The sequence below is a fragment of the Vicugna pacos genome, chromosome 35, assembly GCF_048564905.1.
Source record: "Vicugna pacos chromosome 35, VicPac4, whole genome shotgun sequence".
Classification (NCBI taxonomy): Eukaryota; Metazoa; Chordata; class Mammalia; order Artiodactyla; family Camelidae; genus Vicugna; species Vicugna pacos.
The window spans coordinates 23591337-23605702 of record NC_133021.1 but is presented as its reverse complement, the minus strand read 5'-3'; the positions used below and the strand labels follow the sequence as shown (position 1 = coordinate 23605702).

The 14366-nt window shown below is 37.9% G+C and overlaps 1 protein-coding gene across 4 annotated transcripts in view; it reads right to left on the bottom strand.

Annotated features, from left to right (window-relative positions):
* Positions 1–14366, bottom strand: part of ARHGAP21 (Rho GTPase activating protein 21) — a 120122-nt gene that overhangs the window by 74317 nt on the left and 31439 nt on the right. The window contains exon 1 of one of the 4 annotated variants that reach the window (XM_072955453.1): positions 13756–13956. The exons of the other annotated variants lie outside the window; for them this stretch is intronic. The gene's annotated coding sequence lies outside the window, so the exon portion shown is untranslated. Of the gene's footprint in view, positions 1–13755; positions 13957–14366 lie in introns of those variants that run through there. 4 annotated transcript variants of the gene reach the window in all.

Below are 14366 nucleotides of genomic sequence, written 5' to 3'. Positions count from 1 at the left end.
AACATTCATGTACAGGTTTTGTGTAAATGTAATTTCCATTTTTATGGGACAGATGTCCAAGAATGCTGTAGCTGGGCTGTATGTATGGTAATTTATGGTAATTGCATGTTTATTTTTTTTAAAAAACTGCCCAACTTTTCCAGAGTAATTGTATGATTTTAAATTCCCACCAGCCATGTGTAAGTGAGCCAATATCTGTGCATCCTCAGTGACATTTGGTATTGTCATTATTTTTCCTTCTGGCCATTGTGACAGGTGTGTGATGATGTCTTGTAACATTTGCATTTTCCTAATGGCCAACGATGAGCATCTTTTCATGTGCTTAGTTGCCATCTCTTTGTGTAATTTTAAAGCACTAAAGAATCTTTAAGATTTAGTCAATGTAAGTGAACCCGTTCCTGTTACACATGAGGAAACTGAGGCCTGGATTAGTTAAGTGATTTGTCCAAGATTACTGCTGCCTAGTATCAGGGCAAGAATAAAAATCACGGTTTTTTGAATCTGGGGCTGGAGTATTTCCCCTGTGTCACGGTATTTTTCATCATCTCTTCTATTGTGTAGTCTACACTGATTCTTCCCGAAAGCTCTTTGATATGATCTACTATTTTTATATTTCATTTTTCTGCAGGACCCTAATTTCACAACTTCAAACATTTTACACGTATTAAATTTATTTCTAGTGCATTATTGCAGTCTGGCCTCACAGCTGCCAAATATATTCAAGTTTCCTTTCCTTCTCCTTTGAACCATATGGATGAGGTTCTCGGATCATGGTGTCGTGCTTCAAGGTTCTGAACTGAGCCTGCTGTGTCTTGTTCTACTGAGTTCTTTACTAAAACGGAGAAGATGGGATGAAGGGTTGGCAATTTCTTTTTTGCTCCCTCCAAACTAAGATTTTCTGATGCAACAAAAGCTCCGTTGTTTCAATTATTCCACCCTCCCAAGAACATCGCATTGAGTCCTCTCTGGTCTCCCTACCTGCTCCCTACGGGAAAGAAGGGAGGGTTACAATTCTTTCCACAGAGAAAGAGAAGATGAAAAGACATACACATATGTGCCTTCTTGCTCCTTCTCCTCCTCACCCGTGGGGCCTTTTGATCTGCAGGATTTTATAACAAGGGCAAACTACAGACACACAGTCAGATTTCTCCCCTTGAAGACCCTTAATTTGTTCTCTCTCTGCACGTGTCTCATCTCCCCACCGTGAGCACCAGTTCATGGACCAACACCATCAGCGTATAAGAAGCCAAAATGTGGCTGGAATAACAGCAGTTAAATTCCTGTGGACTAAGAACTGTCATTTGATTCCCTTAAAAGACTTCATAACAAGGTCACTTGATTGAGTAATAGCTCAAGGTTAAAAGAAACCAAAATAAAGGATAAAAAGTAGATATAACAGCTAGACAAAGCAAAGAGGAGCGAGAGAAAGTACAAGGGGAAAACGCTAACCATACAACAGTAAAGGTAATAAAAACCTCACAGAAGGGAACCTGTGCTGGCAGGAGAGCCCCTTTTGGGATGATGGAAACGTTCTAAATGTAGGCTGTAATGGGAGTTTCACAACTGTGTATATTTACTACAAGCCACTGAAATGTACACTTACGATGGGTGAATTTTACGGTATGTAAATTACACTTCGACATAGGTGTTTTAAAAAAAAGAAACTGGCGTAGGTAAAAAGTACAAAGTCTGAATGTTTGCCAGAGGTGAAAGACACAGCAAACACAGGAGAGTGAAGAAAGAATCCCTGTATACCAGCAACTGTACAGCTCCTAAGCTAGCTTTTGTCATCATTTGTACTTTAAATTGAAAGGGAACAGCTTCCTAGTATATTCCAGGAATCATTCACGACAAAGCAAAAAAAAAAAAAAAAAGTTGTATTACGTTCATCCTAAAAGATTCTAATATTGGTTCCATCATATACCTAAAGATTATGAGCCCTACTCCTAGGGATTATTTGAAAATGTTTTGCTATTTTTTTTTAATCTTACCACTGAAAACATTAGTAGTACCAGTTGCTTAAAGTAAGTTTTTTTCCCTTATTTCAGGGCCTGACTTTTTTGTGGTGATGCAACCCCTTTTTAAGATGACACTTGCTGAGAAAAACACAAGGGATTTGAATATGTGAGGTTGTTTTTTCTTTTATTATAGTTGAATTGCTCAACTCTCATAGTTGTGACTGTCATCTGGTTTGATGCTTTTTCGTTTACTACATGGGGAGCTGTGCACACAGAGGGGAAAAGCATGGACTCTGCAGCCCGGATCCCTGGGCCTGGGTCCCTAATTTACCACCAGCTGTATACTTTGGGCATGTTCCTTAACACACCTGGACTTTGGTCCCTCATCTTCCATATGAGGGTGATAATAACAGCGCCAACTTCGTTAGCTTCTTACGAAGATTAAATGAGTTATAGTTTGTCCAGTGTTTAAAAAAGTACAACACACGTAGCAAGCATTATTTAATTGTTTTTTTTTTTAAATCACAGGGGTCCCCAATACAGAAAGGCTTATTTCAGAAGAATGTTACATGGTAACACTTTTCAGATACTCAAAAGAAAAGCATTTAAAACATAGATTTTTATGTACACACAGAAGCCTGATGGAGAAATGCGTTCAGGGTGGTTGAGTAGTTTGGCAAAACACAGCTGGTAAGGGATAGAGCCTACTTGACACCGTGAACAAAAGGGGAATAACATGTGGATTTAAACATCTGGGTATCGCCCATCTTTAAACTACTTTCTCCATAGTCCTAATGCTGCAGAGAGTTAATCTCACAGCAAATTATTCCTCACATATTGAGTATCTCTGATGGGGCACTTCTCTGCAAAATGTACAACACGTGGAGACCTTGTGTTTTTAATTAAAGAGCTTGTTTGTCTAATTCCAACAGAGTTAAAAGAATCTTGAATAAATCTTCTTTATCTGCTATGTATACCTGGCAACTCATGATTTCTGCCTCTTATGATAAAGTATCTTCCTTAAAAAAAGTTTTTAAATTGTTTTTGCCAATCCAGGTTGAAAACAATTGAAACTCCTTTAATGTTCAATATCTAAATGTGTCTAGATGTATTTTTCCGAGAATTAATTCTAGTTTTCCGTAGATACGTTAATATTTAAAAACTGAAAGATGACCAAAGACATTCTAATGCTCTCATGACTTGAAAAAATCTAGATGATGTAGTTCAAAATATTTCAAATTAAATGTTTGGACTTTTTTTCAAATATAAATCTTTAAATTTTAAGTTTATTATTTACTTGGACACTCATTTATAATATCTTTCCTCTAAGTAGACTGTTGATATGGGTCCTTTCTGCTTCTGTTTCTGTTTGGTTTCATTTATGGATTATTTTAAATCAGCTGCAATTTCCTATGTGATTTCCTTCCCTTTTCAGGGTTCTGGTTTTTAATGTAATTTTTATCTAGACAGTGTTGTTCTCTCTTCTCTCTCTTATTTACTTTCAGATCCCATCACGTCAAAGACATGAGTTCTTAATTCCTCAATTTTAGAAATTTACTCTCATAGAAGATGGCTACTTTAAAATCTGAAGTAAATGAAAAAAATTGTAAAGAATGGAATGAACTTTCTAGAAATGTCCTATAAAAGCTTAGTTCTGACAACTGTTATGACTTTGAAAACCTATTTCTAGTTGACTTCTGAGACATATAATAATCTGGTAATAATATTACCAGTTTCACAAAATGGTAAAGATCAGAATGTACCTCTCTTCATAAATTACCCATTCAGACCCATTTCCTAAGCATATTCCTACTCATACTCAGTTGTTTACTAGCAGCGATGGTGGCTTTAGAGTGTGTCCACTTAATTCTCCCCCTTGGACCTCCTTGTGATGAACAGTAGTATCTTCATGATATTAGAGGAAGATCTGAGCTTGTCTCCTAAAATAGAGAAATCACTTTCAAGGTGACACCTTAATGAGACTCCTCACCTGTCACCTGGCATTTGTATAACTTTCCATATAGTGTGAAAGAATTCCTCTCTATTCCTGATTCCAGAAGCAAATATGACTAAATCTGGCATATTTTCTGCACTCATCCTCTCATCTTTAATAGCCTCTGACATCACTTCCTAAATCTGCTATTAAATATATTCATTAAAGTAAGGGAGGCTGGGGCGTGCGACCAGCTGTTTACCAGAAAGAGGAGGAAAAGGGTTGATGAGCAGCCAGTCTGCTGTGGTTCACTGATTTTCACTTGTGTATAAAATTCCATTGTGAATATACCACATCTTACCTATTTTCCTCTAAATAGAAATAGGTTTCCCCCTCCCCAGTTATTTTACTATTACAAAAAAGAAAAAGAAAAAAGAAAAAAAATGTTGCTAAAAACACCTCCTGATTATAAAGACATTTTTCATATCATTGTTTCTTAAGGTATTTACATAGTAGTTACGCGGTTTCTTTACGGTATTTACATACGTTTACACAGGATTTGGATGGTTGCTCTAAGGTATTTAGCTGGTACAGGCCAGATGTTTATAGTATAATGACAGACGGTGGCTTGTTAACATAGGAAGTTTCAAACATGTCGTTGAGGAACCTGACCTGGACCGTGACCACGAGTGGCCACTCCCCATCACTTATCCCCACCATCCTTCTCCACCCAGAGGGGCACATGGGTAGGAGGCCACCTGTCTTTGAACATGCACAGACTGCTCAATGTCCCACCCTCAAAGTTTCACGGGTACTCCCCTGGTGCTATCCTCGGAAATATAAAAAAGCAGCTCTCATTTAAAAAAAAAATGGTTTATAGCTTTGTTTTTAGGGACGAAGAAATCACATGGGAAATATTTTTATAAACCATTTTGCACACACACTGTATTACATTGCAGGGTTGTTTCTTAAAGGATAGAAAAGTCTACATTTTACTTTATGTAGGGAAATAGTTGCATTTCAAGATACATCACTATTCCAAGAACTCCCTAGTTATTAACCGTAACTAAACATGAGGATAAAAGTTCAGGTAACATCCAACAAGCACGTACTGAGTACGCCCCACATGTTACGTCAGTATTGCCGTATTGAACGACTGTTAACAACTGACAGGCATCTATTTACATTTTTTTTAATGAGTCTCAGAAAAGTAAAGTGACTTTCCCACAGTCATAAAACATGTAACTTCAATGCTAGGCATCTCTTACCTAAAAAGCAGCTCTCTACCCAAAAAAGTGCAAGAACTCAATGTGATTCTTATATATTCCAATGAAATCTTTACTTACTGACTTCGGACTATATTTTTCAGAAAAAGAATGTTTGCTAAGCCTTATGATACTAATGACTTCTAAACAGCATTTCATTTTTAAAAAAATGTTCATCAGTCCATTTATTATTAGTAAATAAAACTAAATACACATTAAACTAACTCAAGTATTTATTTCAATAAGCGATTCTCCTTACATTACGTGGCATACTTAAATGCACACAGAAGAAAGGTCTATTGTACAGCTCAGTGTTTTCTTTTTTAATGAAGCTTGAGATAGATTTTGCAGAAACAAAAATTCCAAACTAAATACCTATGAAAGGAAGTGTATCAGTTTGACCGTTGAACATCTTCCGAGCATATTGGAAATGGGTTTGGAACAAATGATGACTGATATTTGGATGGCCAAAACTATCTAAATCTGCTTTATATAAACTTTTATTTACCTCTTTTTTCTTTTCTTTCTTTTCCTTTTTCTTTTCTTTTTTAGTAAAGGAGCACAGAATAGAATGACTAAATGAAATACAGATACAAAATGAAAAAAAAATCTAAAATGTAACTTGAGCCGTTCAAGTTCTTCCCCAACAAGCCATGTAGCAGCCTTATACTAATAAGTTTTAATACTTCTGCTTAATTGCTTTTTCCTTGCCTACATTTTAATAAATATGAAGCTTCCTAAAGGCAGGAAGAGAGCCAAATAATAAAAAGAAATGAATAAGCTATTAAACACCTATTTGAGATTACAGCGGTAGTCAGCCACATTTAGCACACACCTAAAACAACAGAGCAGAGCCTTGCATCAATGTCGTTATTTGCAGCTTAACACAATTTACACTAGCCAAGCATCTTGCTTGTACCCTCAAACCCTAACTAGCTATACTGAGCATTTGTAATCTGTTGTCCTTTAAGCATGTCTACCAGCATCAGGGAACATAGTTTTAGTTACTTGCCTTATTTGCTAATTCTCCAGAAACTATCTGCTAATCACAAAAATGCAAAGATAGAATGCTCATTTAGTACAACAACAACAAAAAACCCCTCTTTTAAAAATGTAATACTATACATAGAATTCTCTTCTTCAATATAGTGTTCCTAAAATCTCATTCCATGCCATAAGATTTTCAGATTACAAAGGAAAAGATACTACACTTCCAAAATATTTTTCTGCAAAGGATTTCTGAAGGAATTACTTTACTAATCTCAAGTTTAGGGAAGTCTCTCATTACCAATATTCTCTACTAGCAGAAAAGGACACTGAAGAAAAGATACTACACTAAAATCAATCAGGAAAAAAACATAAGAATTTTCAAACACTTCTACTGGGAGCACAATCTTCCTATGAACCCTCTTGGCAACATTTATCAAGAGACTTAAATTTTGTACCTTTTAACCTAGTAACTAATGAAATAGTAAGAGATAGGGGAAAGATTCATTCTTACAAGATGTTTATTCCAAGGTGTAACAAGCTCAAATTAAAAACTATTTAAATGTCCAACAAGAGAAACAAAGAGGAAGAGTAAAGTAAATTATGATACAGCTACTGAAGTCAGAATTGTGGAAAAATTTTCATGGCATAGGGAAATGCCCAAAATATACTATTGAGGGAAAAGGTAATATGAAAGTGTCACAGCATGGAAACAACCTAAATGTCCATCGACAGATGACTGGATAAAGAAATTCTGGTATATTTATACAATGGAATACTACTCAGCCATACAAAAGAACAAAATAATGCCATTTGCAACAACATGGATGGACCTGGAGATTGTCATTCTAAGTGAAGTAAGCCAGAAGAGAAAGTAAAATACCGTATCACTTACATGTAAAATAAAAAAAAAAGACACAAATGAACTTATTTATAAAACAGAAACAGACTCACAGACATAGAAAACAAACTTATGGTTACCAGGGGGTAAGGGGGTGGGAAGGGATAAACTGAGAGTTCGAGATTTGCAGATACTAACTACTATATATAAAAAATATACACAACAAATTTCTTCTATATAGCACAGGGAACTATATCCAATACCTTGCAGTACTTTATAATGGAAGAGTATGAAAATGAATATATATGTATATGTACAACTAAAACATTTTTCTGTACACCAGAAATTGACAAAATATCGTAAACTGACCATATTTCAATTTTAAAAAAAAGGAAAAAAATAAAGTTCATAGAAGGATTAAAATTATTTTAATCACATACATACACACACACACACACTTTGGAATAAGGAGCCCGGTTCCTTTTTTCTAAACAATTCATAGATTTTTCTATAAGAAACATACATGAATGGTACTTTTCACATCAGCCAGCAATATTGTGCAGCCCATCCATTGGTAACAAGTTGTGTTTTGAAAACTTCATCTGTGCTAAGTGAATAAGCCATTTCTCTCTCGGTGCCAAAGTGCCTTATAGCAGAACATCCCAACCAGCGCACTGCAACACTGAGAAACAGTCTTCTCCCAGCCGCTGTATGCACAGAGCATCTTTAGTGAAGGATGGGCCCTACCGTATTATAACTACTTGCTGATACATCTATCTTTTCAATCTTAGAACAGCTTCCAGAGAGAGACCTATGTCCTACTCAAGTGCCCACCACAAATCCTGACAGAAAGTAGGACCCAGAAATTAATTCAAATGAATTAAATGAGTAAAGTTTACATAAAACAAGGATAATAAAAAAAAAAGACAACTACTTTAAAACTTTGTTAGGGAATCACTCGATCTACCTACTTCCCCATTTTTCTCATCTGAAACAGTAAATGCATACAGCCCTATTTCACATCAGATAGACAAAGACAGTGAAACAGACATTAACTCAAACATAGGTGTCTATTTTTACACATATTTTCTTATCAAGAGGCTCTATGGCGAGATAATAGAGTTATTTTCAGAAGCTACTTATTTTCTGATATGAGTAAAATTTTGTTTACTCTGAATCAGAGAACAGATTGTATTTTGTAAGTTCAAAACAATTACCTCCCTATCCTTTGGGTAGATAGGAATCTCCCAATTAAGAGACAAACTTGAATTTCAGTTCATCCCAGCTACCAATGAAATACTGCAGTCCTGTCTGAGCAGACACAGCGGTGATGCGCACGTACACAGGCTGGAGAAGATATGGGCAGGGTCAGACCGATATGGTGTGGTTTCTATTCTGCTTGAAGCACTATAGCGCTCGAGAGTATGAGAGACTCATTAAATACACACACAAGTAAGTTTTCTGAATCCATGCTGATTTCAGATTATCAAAGACACTACACTGGCAACCGGTGTTAATAGCTGACTCAACGTCGTTAGCCTGAACTACAGAAAAATGTCACAGAATTTGATACAGCTAGAAGGAAACGTGGAGATAACATAAGCCAACTTGATCAGTCACCATTTTATAGAACACTGAGTCTCCGAGGGGTAGCTTGCCAAAAGGTATACAATTATTGATCAGGGTCCAAACTGAAGTAGGAGAGACCAGGTAGAAACTATCACACTCCAATGGATCGGGAGCAAATGGGGAAATAATTCATAAAAAATGCTGAGACGGTTTTTTAGACGTGTAAAAATACAGGTCTCCCTGTGAGCGCGGGTGAAGGCACCCCTGTAATGCGAGTTATTCATTTACTCACTAGCTCTCAGTGAACGTAGACTATCCCAGTTTGACACTCCAGCAGAGCGAAGGCATCCTGACATATAAGGTAAGTTCTGTCCTACAGGAAACTTGCCCTAGTGAACAGGAAGGGGGTGGGAAGCTTAAGCTTAAAGAAGTCACATAAAATATACTGAGAATTACTGAATCTTCGAAACAGTATATTCTCCCCCCACCCCTTTACTTCTTCCTTACCTTTTGCTGAAAAATAGTTTAAAACAAAAACTCAGTATCCAAAAATAATCACGTATACAGAGCTGCTATGTCTGGGGAGCTGGGCGGGAGAGTTTAAACAGAAACCTGCCACATTTGGCTTGTTCCTCGGAAATCCTCACAGTCTGATAAGGAGCTTAAAAATCAGAGATGTAGTTCAACCAATTTACTTCACAAATATAAAAACGGAGGCCCAGAGAGACTTGCTGATGGTCCCGTGACTAATTAGTGACACAGCTTAGGCTAGAACCTAGGTTTCCAATCATCCCCTGATCCTGAAACTTTCCCACTAGGCCACATCACGAACAGACTGATTCAGCAATTTGAGGATAACAGGTGACATGCCTTTTATAATTGGTATTTATTAGATACATAATATATGTTCATTAAAGACAAGCTAGAAAATAAAGCTAAGCAAAAATTATAATAATAATTTAACTTATCTACCATTACTAGAGAAAACTGATGTCAATATTTTGGTGTATATATATGTATCTTTTCAGATTTTTTCATATGTAAATATATATAAATACACGCTTTAGAAAAATGCTCTTCTAAACTACTTCTTTTTATTTAATATGTTATGAATGTCTTTCCATGTTAACATATATCTACACATTATTTTGAAAGACTGTATGGTATTTCACCACATGAATACACCAAACTTTATGTATTCACTTTTCTCTTTGTCATTTAGGTATGCACACAGTTCTTTAAGCTTTTTTAAACCACTACTCTGGTTTTTATCACTGTTAGTGTCACTACTGCTACCATAACCACCTGTGGATCAATCCCTGTGGAAAACCATGAAAAGGTCATTAGGATAAATTCCCAAGAATGGAGTTGCTGGATCAAATCATTGTGTTTTCTTTCCTTGTTTTACAGTTTTATACACAAGATGTCAAAGGGTTGTCTATAAAATGGGGAACCAAGTCACAAACCTACTGACAACATATCAGACCACTATATCCATATTTTAGCCAACATCGAGTACTTGGTTTTTAATCTTTGCCAATATGCTAAGATGAAAAATGGTTCTTACTGTCTTAATTTTGTTTCTTTCATTAGCAGTGAGGCTAAACATCTTTGCATGTAACTTTCATCTCATTCTTAAAGACCTACAATATAAATGACATAGAAAAGAATATATAGATAGCGTCCAGCTTGTTTAAGATTGAACTGCAAAAGAACATGCTGTCACTGGAGTTCAGAACATGGTTCTCATATAAAGTGACAGTCAATAGGAATGTCTTAAAACACAGCAGTAGAAACCAGAGCAAAATCCCTGGGAACTGGAAAGGGAGATTAACCTGAGTGCTGAGATGCACCCCAATTTCAGGTGGAGACACCAGAGCAGGTCTGGCTTTGAGGTGAGAGGTCAGCAAAGGGAGGTGATGTGCAGGGAGCTAACTGCATCCACAGAACCCATGGTGGGGAGGCGGGGGACAAGGCTTGGAAAGGGAGCAGCTCGGCTGCTGTCAATTTCCAATGTGGTAATGTACCAACATACTGTCTTCTTAGCCCTTCCAAATGCATAACTGTTTCTAAATCCAACTCAATTGTGTCTTATTTATTTCAAAAACCCAGCTGAGTAAAAACATCCCAAATGCAGGAGGTCCTTGTTTCATAACTTGTTCGTGAAAAGTTATGATTAAATATCAAGAAGTATTTTGTACATGTTTTACAGGCACTGGTGGAGCTTACTATTTGAAAGAACCCTGGGGTTGAAGCTTTTTGGGAAGCAATAAATTATCTTAATCACTCCATAATTTATGTCCCATAAATACAACTGCCTTTCAACATAATGTTTTTCTGGAAACTACATTATGAAATGAATTTTGGAAAAGACAACATTTTTACATAGGAAAAAATGCTTTAATTGGCTAAAATACAGAAATGATTCAACAACACATCAGAAAAGCAAAGATTTAACTATTGGGAGCCCCTATAATCATTTACAAATGCAAACTGTCACAATTTTTAAATAAGTATAATTATACCAGCTGCATATTACATGAGGAGAAGCTTAAAGTATTATAAAGTACATACAGTCCTCATACACATACAAATCCAACACACTATAAATTTTACTAAAATTTGTAAGGTAGAAATAAGAACCATTAATCATTCAGATCAGCCCGAACAGCCAAAAGGGAATTACACATTAAAAGAAGGACTTTTTACCCTCCTTTACATTCTTTTGCTTTGGCTTTAGTGCAAGCAGTTTATGGTTGAGTTGGATGCCACAGGGCATTTCTTTAAATACTAGCTGGCTGGACCGTCTCCCGAATCAATTTCCAGATTTTTGTTAGTGACATTGATATTATTGTTGTTGAATTAATTCAAATTTGATTACATAATTATCATTTCCATAGGAAGAAACAAGAGTTTGTCTTCCTATAAAATTATCTTGCTTTGGGAAAACTGCTTTCCCTGTATCCATTTTACCTAGGCTACAATGGCACTGCCACTCACTCTCTGGACCTTCTATCTTTAAAAATCTTTACATTCAAGTAAATATTGTCAATGCAGAAAATAGTCAGTAAGTAGTTCTTAAGGACATCTGGAAGACGAAGTTGCTTGAAGGGTACTAACTTGCTTTCATTACTCAAATAAACTATTCAAAGAAACTGAAAATTAGATGACAGTATCCCTATTTTATGTATTTGTAACACTGTATTCAAAGAAATTAGGTAACTTTTCCAAGTTCTTACAATTAGTGAGTGATGGGCAAAAGATGAAAAAAGGTGCTCAACCTCACTGGTCATCAGACAAATGAAAATCAAAACCGTAACAAGACACTACAATACATACACCAAAATGGCTAAAAATTAATATTTTCTAACTGGTAAACAACTATTGGCAAGGCTGGAGAGTAACAGGAATTCTCAAATACTGCGGCTGAGGGTATGAACTGGTACAACCACTTTGAAAAGCTGCTTGGGAGTATCTTTCAAAGTTGGGCCATAAAATGTGCACGTCCTAATACCTCCATCCCTAGACAAACACCCAAGAGAAATCCATGCATATAAAGCCACGTGCAAAACTAGCCACCGCATCACTGTTTGCAGTGGCTGAAACTAGAAACAAGCCAAATGGCAGCAAAAAAAAGACAGACAGCCAATTACTAGAAATAATTTTGCTTAGGTTTAAGCTAACACAACAACATGGACGAATTTGAAAAATAGTCTTAAGGGAAAAAGCCACACACAAAAAGGTACTAAGGTGCGATAATATTTACAATAAAAAGTTAAAACAGGCAAACCGATACAAGGTGATGGGGGCCTAGAGAGTCATCAACTTTGGAGGGGAGAAGGCACCTGCCGGCGGGTAAACCAGAGGCTGCAGAGGGGCTGTTCATGTCCTACAGCTTGATCGGGGTAACGACTCCACAGGTGCGTTCACCTGGTAAAATTCATCAAGCTATATATTTACTATTGACGCGTTTTATGATTGTTATATTTCCAGTTACAGTGTTTACATGTTTGTTAAAATGTGTTCGTGTTTGTTTAAACATGAATCTGGCTATGTCACTGTCAAGCTAAACACCCTACGGTACAGGCTTCCCATCACAATGGGAAGAAAATCCAAAACACTCCTCTTACAGACTCTCCGGGACCAAGCTCTTTGCCATCTCAGGGACCTTCCCTGGGCAAGTCCCTCTACCTGGAGGGCTGACATTTGTACAACTTGCTTCCTAATTCATTTAGGATTCTGCTTATACATCATTGACTCAGAGAAGTGATTTCAGAGGGGCTTTTCCTGACCACCTTTATCTAAAGTAGTCTCCCCATCACTCCATCCTGCTCTATGTTTCCTCATAGCACTTATCACAATCTGAAACAATACTGCATATTTATTATTTATTATCCGTGCTCCCTCTCTTCCCCTAATTAAAACGTGAAGTCCAAAAGAGAAGGGACTTTGTTTTGTTCACGCCAGAATAGTAGCACAAAGAGGTTCATAAAAAATGTAGCGAATGAATAGAAAATGAGTATTTTCTCTTCCTGTCAGGGGAAGTTTATATTTGTAATTGTATCTTTATTTCTGTGTTTATTTGTTTAATATCTGTCTCCCCGACTCAACTATAATCTCCAGGAACACCGACTTACATGCTCACCATTTTATAGGCAATGCTGAGCATCGTAGCCAGGCAAAAACCAGGCACTGAATGAGTATGTCTGGAAACAAAAGAAGCAGGTCATCCACACACCACTGACACTTCGTTTCCTCTGAGCTCACTACGGTATGTATTGTAACTGCCCAGGCAGGATCTGAACACCAGGACCACCGCCTGCCTTAGGCTCCTTTACTCTCTAGGCCCTAAAAAGCACCATTTCCCCCGCCCCACTAAGCACAGGCCCAGAATCAGCAATTTAACAGAATACTTTGACTGACCGTCATTATTGACGGTAAACTTCGCATCTTCCCGTTCCCTCCTGTGCAGAGAGGAGTTGACGTGGCAGGCCTGAGATGCTGTCCGCAGAAAGGCCTGCTGAGGAGGCTGGCCCTTGGTTAGCATCTGCGAACTAGGACTTCAGGAGGGTCCCGCATTCCCGAACAGGTAAGAGTGGCCCACTGGCCCTCCACTGTCAGGACCGGCAATGTGGTTAACCCTGAACTGCTTTCCTTGTGAGAGCCTGGCATTTTGGCACATGCCCCTCAGAAGGTGCTCACCTGCCCAGCTCTCAATAGAAACCTTGTGTCGAATGAGCCTCCCTGGTTGACGACATTTCACACGTCTGTTGCTGGAGGAATTTAGTGCATCTTAGGTGACTCCACCGGGAGAGGACCCTTGGAAGCTTGTGCGGGTTTTCTCGGCGCTTTAGGTCATGGCCTTCGCCCTTTGCTGGTTCTGCTTTCTGTCCACTGGCTGTAAGAGGTCACAGTTCTGAGTACCACTGTATCATGAATTCTCTAAGTCCTCTTGGCAAGCCACCGAAACAGGCAGTGACCTGGGGGAGTCTCTCACGCATCTCCCAACTGCGAAGCGGGCGAGGATGAATCACAGCCGCAGGACAACGAAAGGAGAAAGAGCCCGGTGACTCCGCCTTCCGGCTGGGATCCCCTTGCTCCGCGCAGACCCCGCCCCTCGAGTGCGGACCGGACCTGATGATGTGCTTCTAATGAATGGAATTCTGCAAATGTGACGGATGTCACTTCTAAGATTAGATCACAAAGGGCCGCCACGTCTGCCTTGCCCACACTCTCCCTGGCTCTTCCCCTTTGCTGCTTCTTACGACGTAAGAATTACTTTCTGTAAAGACTGGAAGAAGGAAGCCTTGAAA